The 15,155-nt window shown below is 48.3% G+C and overlaps 43 pseudogenes; all 43 read right to left on the bottom strand.

Moving 5' to 3' along the window:
* Nucleotides 1–79: 79 nt before the first annotated feature.
* LOC143760764 (U2 spliceosomal RNA) lies at nt 80–255 on the bottom strand (annotated as a pseudogene).
* Nucleotides 256–432: 177 nt separating this feature from the next.
* Nucleotides 433–608, bottom strand: LOC143760504 (U2 spliceosomal RNA; annotated as a pseudogene).
* Nucleotides 609–701: 93 nt separating this feature from the next.
* On the bottom strand, nt 702–877 carry LOC143761303 (U2 spliceosomal RNA; annotated as a pseudogene).
* A 177-nt stretch (nt 878–1,054) lies between these two features.
* On the bottom strand, nt 1,055–1,230 carry LOC143759689 (U2 spliceosomal RNA; annotated as a pseudogene).
* Nucleotides 1,231–1,407: 177 nt separating this feature from the next.
* On the bottom strand, nt 1,408–1,583 carry LOC143761840 (U2 spliceosomal RNA; annotated as a pseudogene).
* A 177-nt stretch (nt 1,584–1,760) lies between these two features.
* On the bottom strand, nt 1,761–1,936 carry LOC143760975 (U2 spliceosomal RNA; annotated as a pseudogene).
* A 177-nt stretch (nt 1,937–2,113) lies between these two features.
* Nucleotides 2,114–2,289, bottom strand: LOC143763929 (U2 spliceosomal RNA; annotated as a pseudogene).
* Nucleotides 2,290–2,466: 177 nt separating this feature from the next.
* On the bottom strand, nt 2,467–2,642 carry LOC143761205 (U2 spliceosomal RNA; annotated as a pseudogene).
* Nucleotides 2,643–2,819: 177 nt separating this feature from the next.
* Nucleotides 2,820–2,995, bottom strand: LOC143761841 (U2 spliceosomal RNA; annotated as a pseudogene).
* Nucleotides 2,996–3,172: 177 nt separating this feature from the next.
* On the bottom strand, nt 3,173–3,348 carry LOC143760977 (U2 spliceosomal RNA; annotated as a pseudogene).
* Nucleotides 3,349–3,525: 177 nt separating this feature from the next.
* LOC143762836 (U2 spliceosomal RNA) lies at nt 3,526–3,701 on the bottom strand (annotated as a pseudogene).
* A 177-nt stretch (nt 3,702–3,878) lies between these two features.
* On the bottom strand, nt 3,879–4,054 carry LOC143760667 (U2 spliceosomal RNA; annotated as a pseudogene).
* A 177-nt stretch (nt 4,055–4,231) lies between these two features.
* On the bottom strand, nt 4,232–4,407 carry LOC143760978 (U2 spliceosomal RNA; annotated as a pseudogene).
* Nucleotides 4,408–4,584: 177 nt separating this feature from the next.
* LOC143759690 (U2 spliceosomal RNA) lies at nt 4,585–4,760 on the bottom strand (annotated as a pseudogene).
* A 177-nt stretch (nt 4,761–4,937) lies between these two features.
* On the bottom strand, nt 4,938–5,113 carry LOC143760979 (U2 spliceosomal RNA; annotated as a pseudogene).
* Nucleotides 5,114–5,290: 177 nt separating this feature from the next.
* On the bottom strand, nt 5,291–5,466 carry LOC143760980 (U2 spliceosomal RNA; annotated as a pseudogene).
* Nucleotides 5,467–5,643: 177 nt separating this feature from the next.
* LOC143760469 (U2 spliceosomal RNA) lies at nt 5,644–5,819 on the bottom strand (annotated as a pseudogene).
* Nucleotides 5,820–5,994: 175 nt separating this feature from the next.
* LOC143759501 (U2 spliceosomal RNA) lies at nt 5,995–6,172 on the bottom strand (annotated as a pseudogene).
* Nucleotides 6,173–6,349: 177 nt separating this feature from the next.
* LOC143759691 (U2 spliceosomal RNA) lies at nt 6,350–6,525 on the bottom strand (annotated as a pseudogene).
* Nucleotides 6,526–6,702: 177 nt separating this feature from the next.
* LOC143761715 (U2 spliceosomal RNA) lies at nt 6,703–6,878 on the bottom strand (annotated as a pseudogene).
* A 177-nt stretch (nt 6,879–7,055) lies between these two features.
* Nucleotides 7,056–7,231, bottom strand: LOC143759369 (U2 spliceosomal RNA; annotated as a pseudogene).
* A 177-nt stretch (nt 7,232–7,408) lies between these two features.
* LOC143760981 (U2 spliceosomal RNA) lies at nt 7,409–7,584 on the bottom strand (annotated as a pseudogene).
* A 177-nt stretch (nt 7,585–7,761) lies between these two features.
* Nucleotides 7,762–7,937, bottom strand: LOC143762766 (U2 spliceosomal RNA; annotated as a pseudogene).
* A 175-nt stretch (nt 7,938–8,112) lies between these two features.
* Nucleotides 8,113–8,290, bottom strand: LOC143759502 (U2 spliceosomal RNA; annotated as a pseudogene).
* A 177-nt stretch (nt 8,291–8,467) lies between these two features.
* LOC143760192 (U2 spliceosomal RNA) lies at nt 8,468–8,643 on the bottom strand (annotated as a pseudogene).
* Nucleotides 8,644–8,817: 174 nt separating this feature from the next.
* Nucleotides 8,818–8,996, bottom strand: LOC143762650 (U2 spliceosomal RNA; annotated as a pseudogene).
* Nucleotides 8,997–9,173: 177 nt separating this feature from the next.
* LOC143759990 (U2 spliceosomal RNA) lies at nt 9,174–9,349 on the bottom strand (annotated as a pseudogene).
* Nucleotides 9,350–9,526: 177 nt separating this feature from the next.
* LOC143818823 (U2 spliceosomal RNA) lies at nt 9,527–9,702 on the bottom strand (annotated as a pseudogene).
* Nucleotides 9,703–9,879: 177 nt separating this feature from the next.
* Nucleotides 9,880–10,055, bottom strand: LOC143760470 (U2 spliceosomal RNA; annotated as a pseudogene).
* Nucleotides 10,056–10,230: 175 nt separating this feature from the next.
* On the bottom strand, nt 10,231–10,408 carry LOC143759503 (U2 spliceosomal RNA; annotated as a pseudogene).
* Nucleotides 10,409–10,585: 177 nt separating this feature from the next.
* On the bottom strand, nt 10,586–10,761 carry LOC143759693 (U2 spliceosomal RNA; annotated as a pseudogene).
* A 177-nt stretch (nt 10,762–10,938) lies between these two features.
* LOC143760982 (U2 spliceosomal RNA) lies at nt 10,939–11,114 on the bottom strand (annotated as a pseudogene).
* A 177-nt stretch (nt 11,115–11,291) lies between these two features.
* LOC143759370 (U2 spliceosomal RNA) lies at nt 11,292–11,467 on the bottom strand (annotated as a pseudogene).
* A 177-nt stretch (nt 11,468–11,644) lies between these two features.
* On the bottom strand, nt 11,645–11,820 carry LOC143760983 (U2 spliceosomal RNA; annotated as a pseudogene).
* A 177-nt stretch (nt 11,821–11,997) lies between these two features.
* Nucleotides 11,998–12,173, bottom strand: LOC143762767 (U2 spliceosomal RNA; annotated as a pseudogene).
* Nucleotides 12,174–12,348: 175 nt separating this feature from the next.
* On the bottom strand, nt 12,349–12,526 carry LOC143759504 (U2 spliceosomal RNA; annotated as a pseudogene).
* A 177-nt stretch (nt 12,527–12,703) lies between these two features.
* On the bottom strand, nt 12,704–12,879 carry LOC143760193 (U2 spliceosomal RNA; annotated as a pseudogene).
* A 174-nt stretch (nt 12,880–13,053) lies between these two features.
* LOC143762651 (U2 spliceosomal RNA) lies at nt 13,054–13,232 on the bottom strand (annotated as a pseudogene).
* Nucleotides 13,233–13,409: 177 nt separating this feature from the next.
* Nucleotides 13,410–13,585, bottom strand: LOC143759992 (U2 spliceosomal RNA; annotated as a pseudogene).
* A 176-nt stretch (nt 13,586–13,761) lies between these two features.
* Nucleotides 13,762–13,938, bottom strand: LOC143762244 (U2 spliceosomal RNA; annotated as a pseudogene).
* Nucleotides 13,939–14,115: 177 nt separating this feature from the next.
* LOC143762112 (U2 spliceosomal RNA) lies at nt 14,116–14,291 on the bottom strand (annotated as a pseudogene).
* Nucleotides 14,292–14,468: 177 nt separating this feature from the next.
* LOC143762815 (U2 spliceosomal RNA) lies at nt 14,469–14,644 on the bottom strand (annotated as a pseudogene).
* Nucleotides 14,645–14,821: 177 nt separating this feature from the next.
* On the bottom strand, nt 14,822–14,997 carry LOC143763941 (U2 spliceosomal RNA; annotated as a pseudogene).
* Nucleotides 14,998–15,155: the final 158 nt, after the last annotated feature.

Here is a 15,155-nt window from a genome sequence, read left to right on the forward strand (position 1 = left end):
AAAACTCTGGAAGCTCTGTAGATGACAGTTCTGCGGTGTGCGTGTGTTCAAGCTGTGCACAACGCGTTTTGAATCTGCATAACCACACCCTCCATCCCCATTGTGACAGCACGTGAAGGTTCCATGCGACAAAGCAAGCTCCATTTCCAGCTCCCTATTCCAAAAATCTATTTAATATATGGTCCCCAAATAGGGGACATATCAGATAAGAACAGACACTACGCTTGATCTTGAGCCATTTGGCCGAGAAGCGATGATCAGAAATGGTTTGCCACTTGGGCCGCACCAAGGCCTACAACCGAAACCCACTGTGGAGACATAGCAAAAGATTGCCGCAGGGAAGACATTTTCCAGAAACTCTGGAAGCTCTGTAGATGACAGTTCTGCGGTGTGCGTGTGTTCAAGCTGTGCACAACGCGTTTTGAATCTGCATAACCACACCCTCCATCCCCATTATGACAGCACGTGAAGGTTCCGTGCGACAAAGCAAGCTCCATTTCCAGCTCCCTATTCCAAAAATCCATTTAATATATGGTCCCCAAATAGGGGACGTATCAGATAAGAACAGACACTACGCTTGATCTTGAGCCATTTGGCCGAGAAGCGATGATCAGAAATGGTTTGCCACTTGGGCCGCACCAAGGCCTACAACCGAAACCCACTGTGGAGACAAGCTGTGCACAACGCGTTTTGAATCTGCATAACCACACCCTCCATCCCCATTGTGACAGCACGTGAAGGTTCCATGCGACAAAGCAAGCTCCATTTCCAGCTCCCTATTCCAAAAATCTATTTAATATATGGTCCCCAAATAGGGGACGTATCAGATAAGAACAGACACTACGCTTGATCTTGAGCCATTTGGCCGAGAAGCGATGATCAGAAATGGTTTGCCACTTGGGCCGCACCAAGGCCTACAACCGAAACCCACTGTGGAGACATAGCAAAAGATTGCCGCAGGGAAGACATTTTCCAGAAACTCTGGAAGCTCTGTAGATGACAGTTCTGCGGTGTGCGTGTGTTCAAGCTGTGCACAACGCGTTTTGAATCTGCATAACCACACCCTCCATCCCCATTGTGACAGCACGTGAAGGTTCCGTGCGACAAAGCAAGCTCCATTTCCAGCTCCCTATTCCAAAAATCTATTTAATATATGGTCCCCAAATAGGGGACGTATCAGATAAGAACAGACACTACGCTTGATCTTGAGCCATTTGGCCGAGAAGCGATGATCAGAAATGGTTCGCCATTTGGGCCGCACCTAGGCCTACAACCGAAACCCACTGTGGAGACATAGCAAAAGATTGCCGCAGGGAAGACATTTTCCAGAAACTCTGGAAGCTCTGTAGATGACAGTTCTGCGGTGTGCGTGTGTTCAAGCTGTGCACAACGCGTTTTGAATCTGCATAACCACACCCTCCATCCCCATTGTGACAGCACGTGAAGGTTCCGTGCGACAAAGCAAGCTCCATTTCCAGCATCCTATTCCAAAAATCCATTTAATATATGGTCCCCAAATAGGGGACGTATCAGATAAGAACAGACTCTACGCTTGATCTTGAGCCATTTGGCCGAGAAGCGATGATCAGAAATGATTTGCCACTTGGGCCGCACCAAGGCCTACAACCGAAACCCACTGTGGAGACTTAGCAAAAGATTGCCGCAGGGAAGACATTTTCCAGAAACTCTGAAAGCTCTGTAGATGACAGTTCTGCGGTGTGCGTGTGTTCAAGCTGTGCACAACGCGTTTCAAATCTGCATAACCACACCCTCCATCCCCATTGTGACAGCACGTGAAGGTTCCGTGTGACAAAGCAAGCTCCATTTCCAGCTCCCTATTCCAAAAATCCATTTAATATATGGTCCCCAAATAGGGGACGTATCAGATAAGAACAGACACTACGCTTGATCTTGAGCCATTTGGCCGAGAAGCGATGATCAGAAATGGTTTGCCACTTGGGCCGCACCAAGGCCTACAACCGAAACCCACTGTGGAGACATAGCAAAAGATTGCCGCAGGGAAGACATTTTCCAGAAACTCTGGAAGCTCTGTAGATGACAGTTCTGCGGTGTGCGTGTGTTCAAGCTGTGCACAACGCGTTTTGAATCTGCATAACCACACCCTCCATCCCCATTGTGACAGCACGTGAAGGTTCCGTGCGACGAAGCAAGCTCCATTTCCAGCTCCCTATTCCAAAAATCCATTTAATATATGGTCCCCAAATAGGGGACGTATCAGATAAGAACAGACACTACGCTTGATCTTGAGCCATTTGGCCGAGAAGCGATGATCAGAAATGGTTTGCCACTTGGGCCACACCAAGGCCTACAACCGAAACCCACTGTGGAGACATAGCAAAAGATTGCCGCAGGGAAGACATTTTCCAGAAACTCTGGAAGCTCTGTAGATGACAGTTCTGCGGTGTGCGTGTGTTCAAGCTGTGCACAACGCGTTTTGAATCTGCATAACCACACCCTCCATCCCCATTGTGACAGCACGTGAAGGTTCCGTGCGACAAAGCAAGCTCCATTTCCAGCTCCCTATTCCAAAAATCTATTTAATATATGGTCCCCAAATAGGGGACGTATCAGATAAGAACAGACACTACACTTGATCTTGAGCCATTTGGCCGAGAAGCGATGATCAGAAATGGTTTGCCACTTGGGCCGCACCAAGGCCTACAACCGAAACCCACTGTGGAGACATAGCAAAAGATTGCCGCAGGGAAGACATTTTCCAAAAACTCTGGAAGCTCTGTAGATGACAGTTCTGCGGTGTGCGTGTGTTCAAGCAGTGCACAACGCGTTTTGAATCTGCATAACCACACCCTCCATCCCCATTGTGACAGCACGTGAAGGTTCCGTGCGACAAAGCAAGCTCCATTTCCAGCATCCTATTCCAAAAATCCATTTAATATATGGTCCCCAAATAGGGGACGTATCAGATAAGAACAGACTCTACGCTTGATCTTGAGCCATTTGGCCGAGAAGCGATGATCAGAAATGATTTGCCACTTGGGCCGCACCAAGGCCTACAACCGAAACCCACTGTGGAGACTTAGCAAAAGATTGCCGCAGGGAAGACATTTTCCAGAAACTCTGGAAGCTCTGTAGATGACAGTTCTGCGGTGTGCGTGTGTTCAAGCTGTGCACAACGCGTTTCGAATCTGCATAACCACACCCTCCATCCCCATTGTGACAGCACGTGAAGGTTCCGTGTGACAAAGCAAGCTCCATTTCCAGCTCCCTATTCCAAAAATCCATTTAATATATGGTCCCCAAATAGGGGACGTATCAGATAAGAACAGACACTACGCTTGATCTTGAGCCATTTGGCCGAGAAGCGATGATCAGAAATGGTTTGCCACTTGGGCCGCACCAAGGCCTACAACCGAAACCCACTGTGGAGACATAGCAAAAGATTGCCGCAGGGAAGACATTTTCCAGAAACTCTGGAAGCTCTGTAGATGACAGTTCTGCGGTGTGCGTGTGTTCAAGCTGTGCACAACGCGTTTTGAATCTGCATAACCACACCCTCCATCCCCATTGTGACAGCACGTGAAGGTTCCGTGCGACGAAGCAAGCTCCATTTCCAGCTCCCTATTCCAAAAATCCATTTAATATATGGTCCCCAAATAGTGGATGTATCAGATAAGAACAGACACTACGCTTGATCTTGAGCCATTTGGCCGAGAAGCGATGATCAGAAATGGTTTGCCACTTGGGCCACACCAAGGCCTACAACCGAAACCCACTGTGGAGACATAGCAAAAGATTGCCGCAGGAGAGACATTTTCCAAAAACTCTGGAAGCTCTGTAGATGACAGTTCTGCGGTGTGCGTGTGTTCAAGCAGTGCACAACGCGTTTTGAATCTGCATAACCACACCCTCCATCCCCATTGTGACAGCACGTGAAGGTTCCGTGTGACAAAGCAAGCTCCATTTCCAGCTCCCTATTCCAAAAATCTATTTAATATATGGTCCCCAAATAGGGGACGTATCAGATAAGAACAGACACTACGCTTGATCTTGAGCCATTTGGCCGAGAAGCGATGATCAGAAATGGTTTGCCACTTGGGCCGCACCAAGGCCTACAACCGAAACCCCCTGTGGAGACATAGCAAAAGATTGCCGCAGGGAAGACATTTTCCAAAAACTCTGGAAGCTCTGTAGATGACAGTTCTGCGGTGTGCGTGTGTTCAAGCTGTGCACAACACGTTTTGAATCTGCATAACCACACCCTCCATCCCCATTGTGACAGCACGTGAAGGTTCCGTGTGACAAAGCAAGCTCCATTTCCAGCTCCCTATTCCAAAAATCCATTTAATATATGGTCCCCAAATAGGGGACGTATCAGATAAGAACAGACACTACGCTTGATCTTGAGCCATTTGGCCGAGAAGCGATGATCAGAAATGGTTTGCCACTTGGGCCGCACCAAGGCCTAAAACCGAAACCCACTGTGGAGACATAGCAAAAGATTGCCGCAGGGAAGACATTTTCCAGAAACTCTGGAAGCTCTGTCGATGACAGTTCTGCGGTGTGCGTGTGTTCAAGCTGTGCACAACGCGTTTTGAATCTGCATAACCACACCCTCCATCCCCATTGTGACAGCACGTGAAGGTTCCGTGCGACAAAGCAAGCTCCATTTCCAGCTCCCTATTCCAAAAATCTATTTAATATATGGTCCCCAAATAGGGGACGTATCAGATAAGAACAGACACTACGCTTGATCTTGAGCCATTTGGCCGAGAAGCGATGATCAGAAATGGTTTGCCACTTGGGCCGCACCAAGGCCTACAACCGAAACCCACTGTGGAGACATAGCAAAAGATTGCCGCAGGGAAGACATTTTCCAGAAACTCTGGAAGCTCTGTCGATGACAGTTCTGCAGTGTGCGTGTGTTCAAGCTGTGCACAACGCGTTTTGAATCTGCATAACCACACCCTCCATCCCCATTGTGACAGCACGTGAAGGTTCCGTGTGACAAAGCAAGCTCCATTTCCAGCTCCCTATTCCAAAAATCCATTTAATATATGGTCCCCAAATAGGGGACGTATCAGATAAGAACAGACACTACGCTTGATCTTGAGCCATTTGGCCGAGAAGCGATGATCAGAAATGGTTTGCCACTTGGGCCGCACCAAGGCCTACAACCGAAACCCACTGTGGAGACATAGCAAAAGATTGCCGCAGGGAAGACATTTTCCAGAAACTCTGGAAGTTCTGTAGATGATAGTTCTGCGGTGTGCGTGTGTTCAAGCTGTGCACAACGCGTTTTGAATCTGCATAACCACACCCTCCATCCCCATTGTGACAGCACGTGAAGGTTCCGTGTGACAAAGCAAGCTCCATTTCCAGCTCCCTATTCCAAAAATCCATTTAATATATGGTCCCCAAATAGGGGACGTATCAGATAAGAACAGACACTACGCTTGATCTTGAGCCATTTGGCCGAGAAGCGATGATCAGAAATGGTTTGCCACTTGGGCCGCACCAAGGCCTACAACCGAAACCCACTGTGGAGACATAGCAAAAGATTGCCGCAGGGAAGACATTTTCCAGAAACTCTGGAAGTTCTGTAGATGATAGTTCTGCGGTGTGCGTGTGTTCAAGCTGTGCACAACGCGTTTTGAATCTGCATAACCACACCCTCCATCCCCATTGTGACAGCACGTGAAGGTTCCGTGCGACAAAGCAAGCTCCATTTCCAGCACCCTATTCCAAAAATCTATTTAATATATGGTCCCCAAATAGGGGACATATCAGATAAGAGCAGACACTACGCTTGATCTTGAGCCATTTGGCCAAGAAGCGATGATCAGAAATGGTTTGCCACTTGGGCCGCACCAAGGCCTACAACCGAAACCCACTGTGGAGACATAGCAAAAGATTGCCGCAGGGAAGACATTTTCCAGAAACTCTGGAAGCTCTGTCGATGACAGTTCTGCGGTGTGCGTGTGTTCAAGCTGTGCACAACGCGTTTTGAATCTGCATAACCACACCCTCCATCCCCATTGTGACAGCATGTGAAGGTTCCGTCCGACGAAGCAAGCTCCATTTCCAGCTCCGTTTTCCAAAAATCCATTTAATATATGGTCCCCAAATAGGGGACGTATCAGATAAGAACAGACACTACGCTTGATCTTGAGCCATTTGGCCGAGAAGCGATGATCAGAAATGGTTTGCCACTTGGGCCGCACCAAGGCCTAAAACCGAAACCCACTGTGGAGACATAGCAAAAGATTGCCGCAGGGAAGACATTTTCCAGAAACTCTGGAAGCTCTGTCGATGACAGTTCTGCGGTGTGCGTGTGTTCAAGCTGTGCACAACGCGTTTTGAATCTGCATAACCACACCCTCCATCCCCATTGTGACAGCACGTGAAGGTTCCGTGCGACAAAGCAAGCTCCATTTCCAGCTCCCTATTCCAAAAATCTATTTAATATATGGTCCCCAAATAGGGGACGTATCAGATAAGAACAGACACTACGCTTGATCTTGAGCCATTTGGCCGAGAAGCGATGATCAGAAATGGTTTGCCACTTGGGCCGCACCAAGGCCTACAACCGAAACCCACTGTGGAGACATAGCAAAAGATTGCCGCAGGGAAGACATTTTCCAAAAACTCTGGAAGCTCTGTAGATGACAGTTCTGCGGTGTGCGTGTGTTCAAGCTGTGCACAACGCGTTTTGAATCTGCATAACCACACCCTCCATCCCCATTGTGACAGCACGTGAAGGTTCCGTGTGACAAAGCAAGCTCCATTTCCAGCTCCCTATTCCAAAAATCCATTTAATATATGGTCCCCAAATAGGGAACGTATCAGATAAGAACAGACACTACGCTTGATCTTGAGCCATTTGGCCGAGAAGCGATGATCAGAAATGGTTTGCCACTTGGGCCGCACCAAGGCCTAAAACCGAAACCCACTGTGGAGACATAGCAAAAGATTGCCGCAGGGAAGACATTTTCCAGAAACTCTGGAAGCTCTGTCGATGACAGTTCTGCGGTGTGCGTGTGTTCAAGCTGTGCACAACGCGTTTTGAATCTGCATAACCACACCCTCCATCCCCACTGTGACAGCACGTGAAGGTTCCGTGCGACAAAGCAAGCTCCATTTCCAGCTCCCTATTCCAAAAATCTATTTAATATATGGTCCCCAAATAGGGGACGTATCAGATAAGAACAGACACTACGCTTGATCTTGAGCCATTTGGCCGAGAAGCGATGATCAGAAATGGTTTGCCACTTGGGCCGCACCAAGGCCTACAACCGAAACCCACTGTGGAGACATAGCAAAAGATTGCCGCAGGGAAGACATTTTCCAGAAACTCTGGAAGCTCTGTCGATGACAGTTCTGCAGTGTGCGTGTGTTCAAGCTGTGCACAACGCGTTTTGAATCTGCATAACCACACCCTCCATCCCCATTGTGACAGCACGTGAAGGTTCCGTGTGACAAAGCAAGCTCCATTTCCAGCTCCCTATTCCAAAAATCCATTTAATATATGGTCCCCAAATAGGGGACGTATCAGATAAGAACAGACACTACGCTTGATCTTGAGCCATTTGGCCGAGAAGCGATGATCAGAAATGGTTTGCCACTTGGGCCGCACCAAGGCCTACAACCGAAACCCACTGTGGAGACATAGCAAAAGATTGCCGCAGGGAAGACATTTTCCAGAAACTCTGGAGGTTCTGTAGATGATAGTTCTGCGGTGTGCGTGTGTTCAAGCTGTGCACAATGCGTTTTGAATCTGCATAACCACACCCTCCATCCCCATTGTGACAGCACGTGAAGGTTCCGTGCGACAAAGCATGCTCCATTTCCAGCTCCCTATTCCAAAAATCTATTTAATATATGGTCCCCAAATAGGGGACATATCAGATAAGAGCAGACACTACGCTTGATCTTGAGCCATTTGGCCAAGAAGCGATGATCAGAAATGGTTTGCCACTTGGGCCGCACCAAGGCCTACAACCGAAACCCACTGTGGAGACATAGCAAAAGATTGCCGCAGGGAAGACATTTTCCAGAAACTCTGGAAGCTCTGTCGATGACAGTTCTGCGGTGTGCGTGTGTTCAAGCTGTGCACAACGCGTTTTGAATCTGCATAACCACACCCTCCATCCCCATTGTGACAGCATGTGAAGGTTCCGTCCGACGAAGCAAGCTCCATTTCCAGCTCCGTTTTCCAAAAATCCATTTAATATATGGTCCCCAAATAGGGGACGTATCAGATAAGAACAGACACTACGCTTGATCTTGAGCCATTTGGCCGAGAAGCGATGATCAGAAATGGTTTGCCACTTAGGCCTCACCAAGGCCTACAACCGTAACCCACTGTGGAGACATAGCAAAAGATTGCCGCAGGGAAGACATTTTCCAGAAACCCTGGAAGCTCTGTAGATGACAGTTCTGCGGTGTGCGTGTGTTCAAGCTGTGCACAACGCATTTTGAATCTGCATAACCACACCCTCCATCCTCATTGTGACAGCACGTGAAGGTTCTGTGCGACAAAGCAAGCTCCATTTCCAGCTCCCTATTCCAAAAATCTATTTAATATATGGTCCCCAAATAGGGGACGTATCAGATAAGAACAGACACTACGCTTGATCTTGAGCCATTTGGCCGAGAAACGATGATCAGAAATGGTTTGCCACTTGGGCCGCACCAAGGCCTACAACCGAAACCCACTGTGGAGACATAGCAAAAGATTGCCGCAGGGAAGACATTTTCCAGAAACTCTGGAAGCTTTGTCGATGACAGTTCTGCGGTGTGCGTGTGTTCAAGCTGTGCACAACGCGTTTTGAATCTGCATAATCACACCCTCCATCCCCATTGTGACAGCACGTGAAGGTTCCGTGTGACAAAGCAAGCTCCATTTCCAGCTCCCTATTCCAAAAATCCATTTAATATATGGTCCCCAAATAGGGGACGTATCCGAGAAGAACAGACACTACGCTTGATCTTGAGCCATTTGGCCGAGAAGCGATGATCAGAAATGGTTTGCCACTTGGGCCGCCCCAAGGCCTACAACTGAAACCCACTGTGGAGACATAGCAAAAGATTGCCGCAGGGAAGACATTTTCCAGAAACTCTGGAAGCTCTGTAGATGACAGTTCTGCGGTGTGCGTGTGTTCAAGCTGTGCACAACGCGTTTTGAATCTGCATAACCACACCCTCCATCCCCATTGTGACAGCACGTGAAGGTTCCGTGCGACAAAGCAAGCTCCATTTCCAGCTCCCTATTCCAAAAATCCATTTAATATATGGTCCCCAAATAGGGGACGTATCAGATAAGAACAGACACTACGCTTGATCTTGAGCCATTTGGCCGAGAAGCGATGATCAGAAATGGTGTGCCACTTGGGCCGCACCAAGGCCTACAACCGAAACCCACTGTGGAGACATAGCAAAAGATTGCCGCAGGGAAGACATTTTCCAGAAACTCTGGAAGTTCTGTAGATGACAGTTCTGCGGTGTGCGTGTGTTCAAGCTGTGCACAACGCGTTTTGAATCTGCATAACCACACCCTCCATCCCCATTGTGACAGCAAGTGAAGGTTCCGTGCGACAAAGCAAGCTCCATTTCCAGCTCCCTATTCCAAAAATCCATTTAATATATGGTCCCCAAATAGGGGACGTATCAGATAAGAACAGACACTACGCTTGATCTTGAGCCATTTGGCCGAGAAGCGATGATCAGAAATGGTTTGCCACTTGGGCCGCACCAAGGCCTACAACCGAAACCCACTGTGGAGACATAGCAAAAGATTGCCGCAGGGAAGACATTTTCCAGAAACTCTGGAAGTTCTGTAGATGATAGTTCTGCGGTGTGCGTGTGTTCAAGCTGTGCACAACGCGTTTTGAATCTGCATAACCACACCCTCCATCCCCATTGTGACAGCACGTGAAGGTTCCGTGCGACAAAGCAAGCTCCATTTCCAGCACCCTATTCCAAAAATCTATTTAATATATGGTCCCCAAATAGGGGACATATCAGATAAGAGCAGACACTACGCTTGATCTTGAGCCATTTGGCCAAGAAGCGATGATCAGAAATGGTTTGCCACTTGGGCCGCACCAAGGCCTACAACCGAAACCCACTGTGGAGACATAGCAAAAGATTGCCGCAGGGAAGACATTTTCCAGAAACTCTGGAAGCTCTGTCGATGACAGTTCTGCGGTGTGCGTGTGTTCAAGCTGTGCACAACGCGTTTTGAATCTGCATAACCACACCCTCCATCCCCATTGTGACAGCATGTGAAGGTTCCGTCCGACGAAGCAAGCTCCATTTCCAGCTCCGTTTTCCAAAAATCCATTTAATATATGGTCCCCAAATAGGGGACGTATCAGATAAGAACAGACACTACGCTTGATCTTGAGCCATTTGGCCGAGAAGCGATGATCAGAAATGGTTTGCCACTTGGGCCGCACCAAGGCCTAAAACCGAAACCCACTGTGGAGACATAGCAAAAGATTGCCGCAGGGAAGACATTTTCCAGAAACTCTGGAAGCTCTGTCGATGACAGTTCTGCGGTGTGCGTGTGTTCAAGCTGTGCACAACGCGTTTTGAATCTGCATAACCACACCCTCCATCCCCATTGTGACAGCACGTGAAGGTTCCGTGCGACAAAGCAAGCTCCATTTCCAGCTCCCTATTCCAAAAATCTATTTAATATATGGTCCCCAAATAGGGGACGTATCAGATAAGAACAGACACTACGCTTGATCTTGAGCCATTTGGCCGAGAAGCGATGATCAGAAATGGTTTGCCACTTGGGCCGCACCAAGGCCTACAACCGAAACCCACTGTGGAGACATAGCAAAAGATTGCCGCAGGGAAGACATTTTCCAAAAACTCTGGAAGCTCTGTAGATGACAGTTCTGCGGTGTGCGTGTGTTCAAGCTGTGCACAACGCGTTTTGAATCTGCATAACCACACCCTCCATCCCCATTGTGACAGCACGTGAAGGTTCCGTGTGACAAAGCAAGCTCCATTTCCAGCTCCCTATTCCAAAAATCCATTTAATATATGGTCCCCAAATAGGGGACGTATCAGATAAGAACAGACACTACGCTTGATCTTGAGCCATTTGGCCGAGAAGCGATGATCAGAAATGGTTTGCCACTTGGGCCGCACCAAGGCCTAAAACCGAAACCCACTGTGGAGACATAGCAAAAGATTGCCGCAGGGAAGACATTTTCCAGAAACTCTGGAAGCTCTGTCGATGACAGTTCTGCGGTGTGCGTGTGTTCAAGCTGTGCACAACGCGTTTTGAATCTGCATAACCACACCCTCCATCCCCACTGTGACAGCACGTGAAGGTTCCGTGCGACAAAGCAAGCTCCATTTCCAGCTCCCTATTCCAAAAATCTATTTAATATATGGTCCCCAAATAGGGGACGTATCAGATAAGAACAGACACTACGCTTGATCTTGAGCCATTTGGCCGAGAAGCGATGATCAGAAATGGTTTGCCACTTGGGCCGCACCAAGGCCTACAACCGAAACCCACTGTGGAGACATAGCAAAAGATTGCCGCAGGGAAGACATTTTCCAGAAACTCTGGAAGCTCTGTCGATGACAGTTCTGCAGTGTGCGTGTGTTCAAGCTGTGCACAACGCGTTTTGAATCTGCATAACCACACCCTCCATCCCCATTGTGACAGCACGTGAAGGTTCCGTGTGACAAAGCAAGCTCCATTTCCAGCTCCCTATTCCAAAAATCCATTTAATATATGGTCCCCAAATAGGGGACGTATCAGATAAGAACAGACACTACGCTTGATCTTGAGCCATTTGGCCGAGAAGCGATGATCAGAAATGGTTTGCCACTTGGGCCGCACCAAGGCCTACAACCGAAACCCACTGTGGAGACATAGCAAAAGATTGCCGCAGGGAAGACATTTTCCAGAAACTCTGGAGGTTCTGTAGATGATAGTTCTGCGGTGTGCGTGTGTTCAAGCTGTGCACAACGCGTTTTGAATCTGCATAACCACACCCTCCATCCCCATTGTGACAGCACGTGAAGGTTCCGTGCGACAAAGCATGCTCCATTTCCAGCTCCCTATTCCAAAAATCTATTTAATATATGGTCCCCAAATAGGGGACATATCAGATAAGAGCAGACACTACGCTTGATCTTGAGCCATTTGGCCAAGAAGCGATGATCAGAAATGGTTTGCCACTTGGGCCGCACCAAGGCCTACAACCGAAACCCACTGTGGAGACATAGCAAAAGATTGCCGCAGGGAAGACATTTTCCAGAAACTCTGGAAGCTCTGTCGATGACAGTTCTGCAGTGTGCGTGTGTTCAAGCTGTGCACAACGCGTTTTGAATCTGCATAACCACACCCTCCATCCCCATTGTGACAGCATGTGAAGGTTCCGTCCGACGAAGCAAGCTCCATTTCCAGCTCCGTTTTCCAAAAATCCATTTAATATATGGTCCCCAAATAGGGGACGTATCAGATAAGAACAGACACTACGCTTGATCTTGAGCCATTTGGCCGAGAAGCGATGATCAGAAATGGTTTGCCACTTAGGCCTCACCAAGGCCTACAACCGTAACCCACTGTGGAGACATAGCAAAAGATTGCCGCAGGGAAGACATTTTCCAGAAACCCTGGAAGCTCTGTAGATGACAGTTCTGCGGTGTGCGTGTGTTCAAGCTGTGCACAACGCATTTTGAATCTGCATAACCACACCCTCCATCCTCATTGTGACAGCACGTGAAGGTTCTGTGCGACAAAGCAAGCTCCATTTCCAGCTCCCTATTCCAAAAATCTATTTAATATATGGTCCCCAAATAGGGGACGTATCAGATAAGAACAGACACTACGCTTGATCTTGAGCCATTTGGCCGAGAAACGATGATCAGAAATGGTTTGCCACTTGGGCCGCACCAAGGCCTACAACCGAAACCCACTGTGGAGACATAGCAAAAGATTGCCGCAGGGAAGACATTTTCCAGAAACTCTGGAAGCTTTGTCGATGACAGTTCTGCGGTGTGCGTGTGTTCAAGCTGTGCACAACGCGTTTTGAATCTGCATAATCACACCCTCCATCCCCATTGTGACAGCACGTGAAGGTTCCGTGTGACAAAGCAAGCTCCATTTCCAGCTCCCTATTCCAAAAATCCATTTAATATATGGTCCCCAAATAGGGGACGTATCCGAGAAGAACAGACACTACGCTTGATCTTGAGCCATTTGGCCGAGAAGCGATGATCAGAAATGGTTTGCCACTTGGGCCGCCCCAAGGCCTACAACTGAAACCCACTGTGGAGACATAGCAAAAGATTGCCGCAGGGAAGACATTTTCCAGAAACTCTGGAAGCTCTGTAGATGACAGTTCTGCGGTGTGCGTGTGTTCAAGCTGTGCACAACGCGTTTTGAATCTGCATAACCACACCCTCCATCCCCATTGTGACAGCACGTGAAGGTTCCGTGCGACAAAGCAAGCTCCATTTCCAGCTCCCTATTCCAAAAATCCATTTAATATATGGTCCCCAAATAGGGGACGTATCAGATAAGAACAGACACTACGCTTGATCTTGAGCCATTTGGCCGAGAAGCGATGATCAGAAATGGTGTGCCACTTGGGCCGCACCAAGGCCTACAACCGAAACCCACTGTGGAGACATAGCAAAAGATTGCCGCAGGGAAGACATTTTCCAGAAACTCTGGAAGTTCTGTAGATGACAGTTCTGCGGTGTGCGTGTGTTCAAGCTGTGCACAACGCGTTTTGAATCTGCATAACCACACCCTCCATCCCCATTGTGACAGCAAGTGAAGGTTCCGTGCGACAAAGCAAGCTCCATTTCCAGTTCCCTATTCCAAAAATCTATTTAATATATGGTCCCCAAATAGGGTACGTATCAGATAAGAACAGACACTACGCTTGATCTTGAGCCATTTGGCCGAGAAGCGATGATCAGAAATGGTTTGCCACTTGGGCCGCACCAAGGCCTACAACCGAAACCCACTGTGGAGACATAGCAAAAGATTGCCGCAGGGAAGACATTTTCCAGAAACTCTGGAAGCTCTGTAGATGACAGTTCTGCGGTGTGCGTGTGTTCAAGCTGTATACAACGCGTTTCGAATCTGCATAACCACACCCTCCATCCCCATTGTGACAGCACGTGAAGGTTCCGTGCGACAAAGCAAGCTCCATTGCCAGCTCCCTATTCCAAAAATCCATTTAATATATGGTCCCCAAATAGGGGACGTATCAGATAAGAACAGACTCTACGCTTGATCTTGAGCCATTTGGCCGAGAAGCGATGATCAGAAATGGTTTGCCATTTGGGCCGCACCAAGGCCTACAACCGAAACCCACTGTGGAGACATAGCAAAAGATTGCCGCAGGGAAGACATTTTCCAGAAACTCTGGAAGCTCTGTAGATGACAGTTCTGCGGTGTGCGTGTGTTCAAGCTGTGCACAACGCGTTTTGAATCTGCATAACCACACCCTCCATCCCCATTGTGACAGCACGTGAAGGTTCCGTGCGACAAAGCAAGCTCCATTTCCAGCATCCTATTCCAAAAATCCATTTAATATATGGTCCCCAAATAGGGGACGTATCAGATAAGAACAGACTCTACGCTTGATCTTGAGCCATTTGGCCGAGATGCGATGATCAGAAATGGTTTGCCACTTGGGCCGCACCAAGGCCTACAACCGAAACCCACTGTGGGGACATAGCAAAAGATTGCCGCAGGGAAGACATTTTCCAGAAACTCTGGAAGCTCTGTAGATGACAGTTCTGTGGTGTGCGTGTGTTCAAGCTGTGCACAACGCGTTTTGAATCTGCATAACCACACCCTCCATCCCCATTGTGACAGCACGTGAAGGTTCCGTGCGACGAAGCAAGCTCCATTTCCAGCTCCCTATTCCAAAAATCCATTTAATATATGGTCCCCAAATAGGGGACGTATCAGATAAGAACAGACACTACGCTTGATCTTGAGCCATTTGGCCGAGAAGCGATGATCAGAAATGGTTTGCCACTTGGGCCACACCAAGGCCTACAACCGAAACCCACTGTGGAGACATAGCAAAAGATTGCCGCAGGGAAGACATTTTCCAGAAACTCTGGAAGCTCTGTAGATGACAGTTCTGCGGTGTGCGTGTGTTCAAGCTGTGCAC

This window comes from Ranitomeya variabilis, chromosome 3, assembly GCF_051348905.1.
Source record: "Ranitomeya variabilis isolate aRanVar5 chromosome 3, aRanVar5.hap1, whole genome shotgun sequence".
NCBI lineage: Eukaryota > Metazoa > Chordata > Amphibia > Anura > Dendrobatidae > Ranitomeya > Ranitomeya variabilis.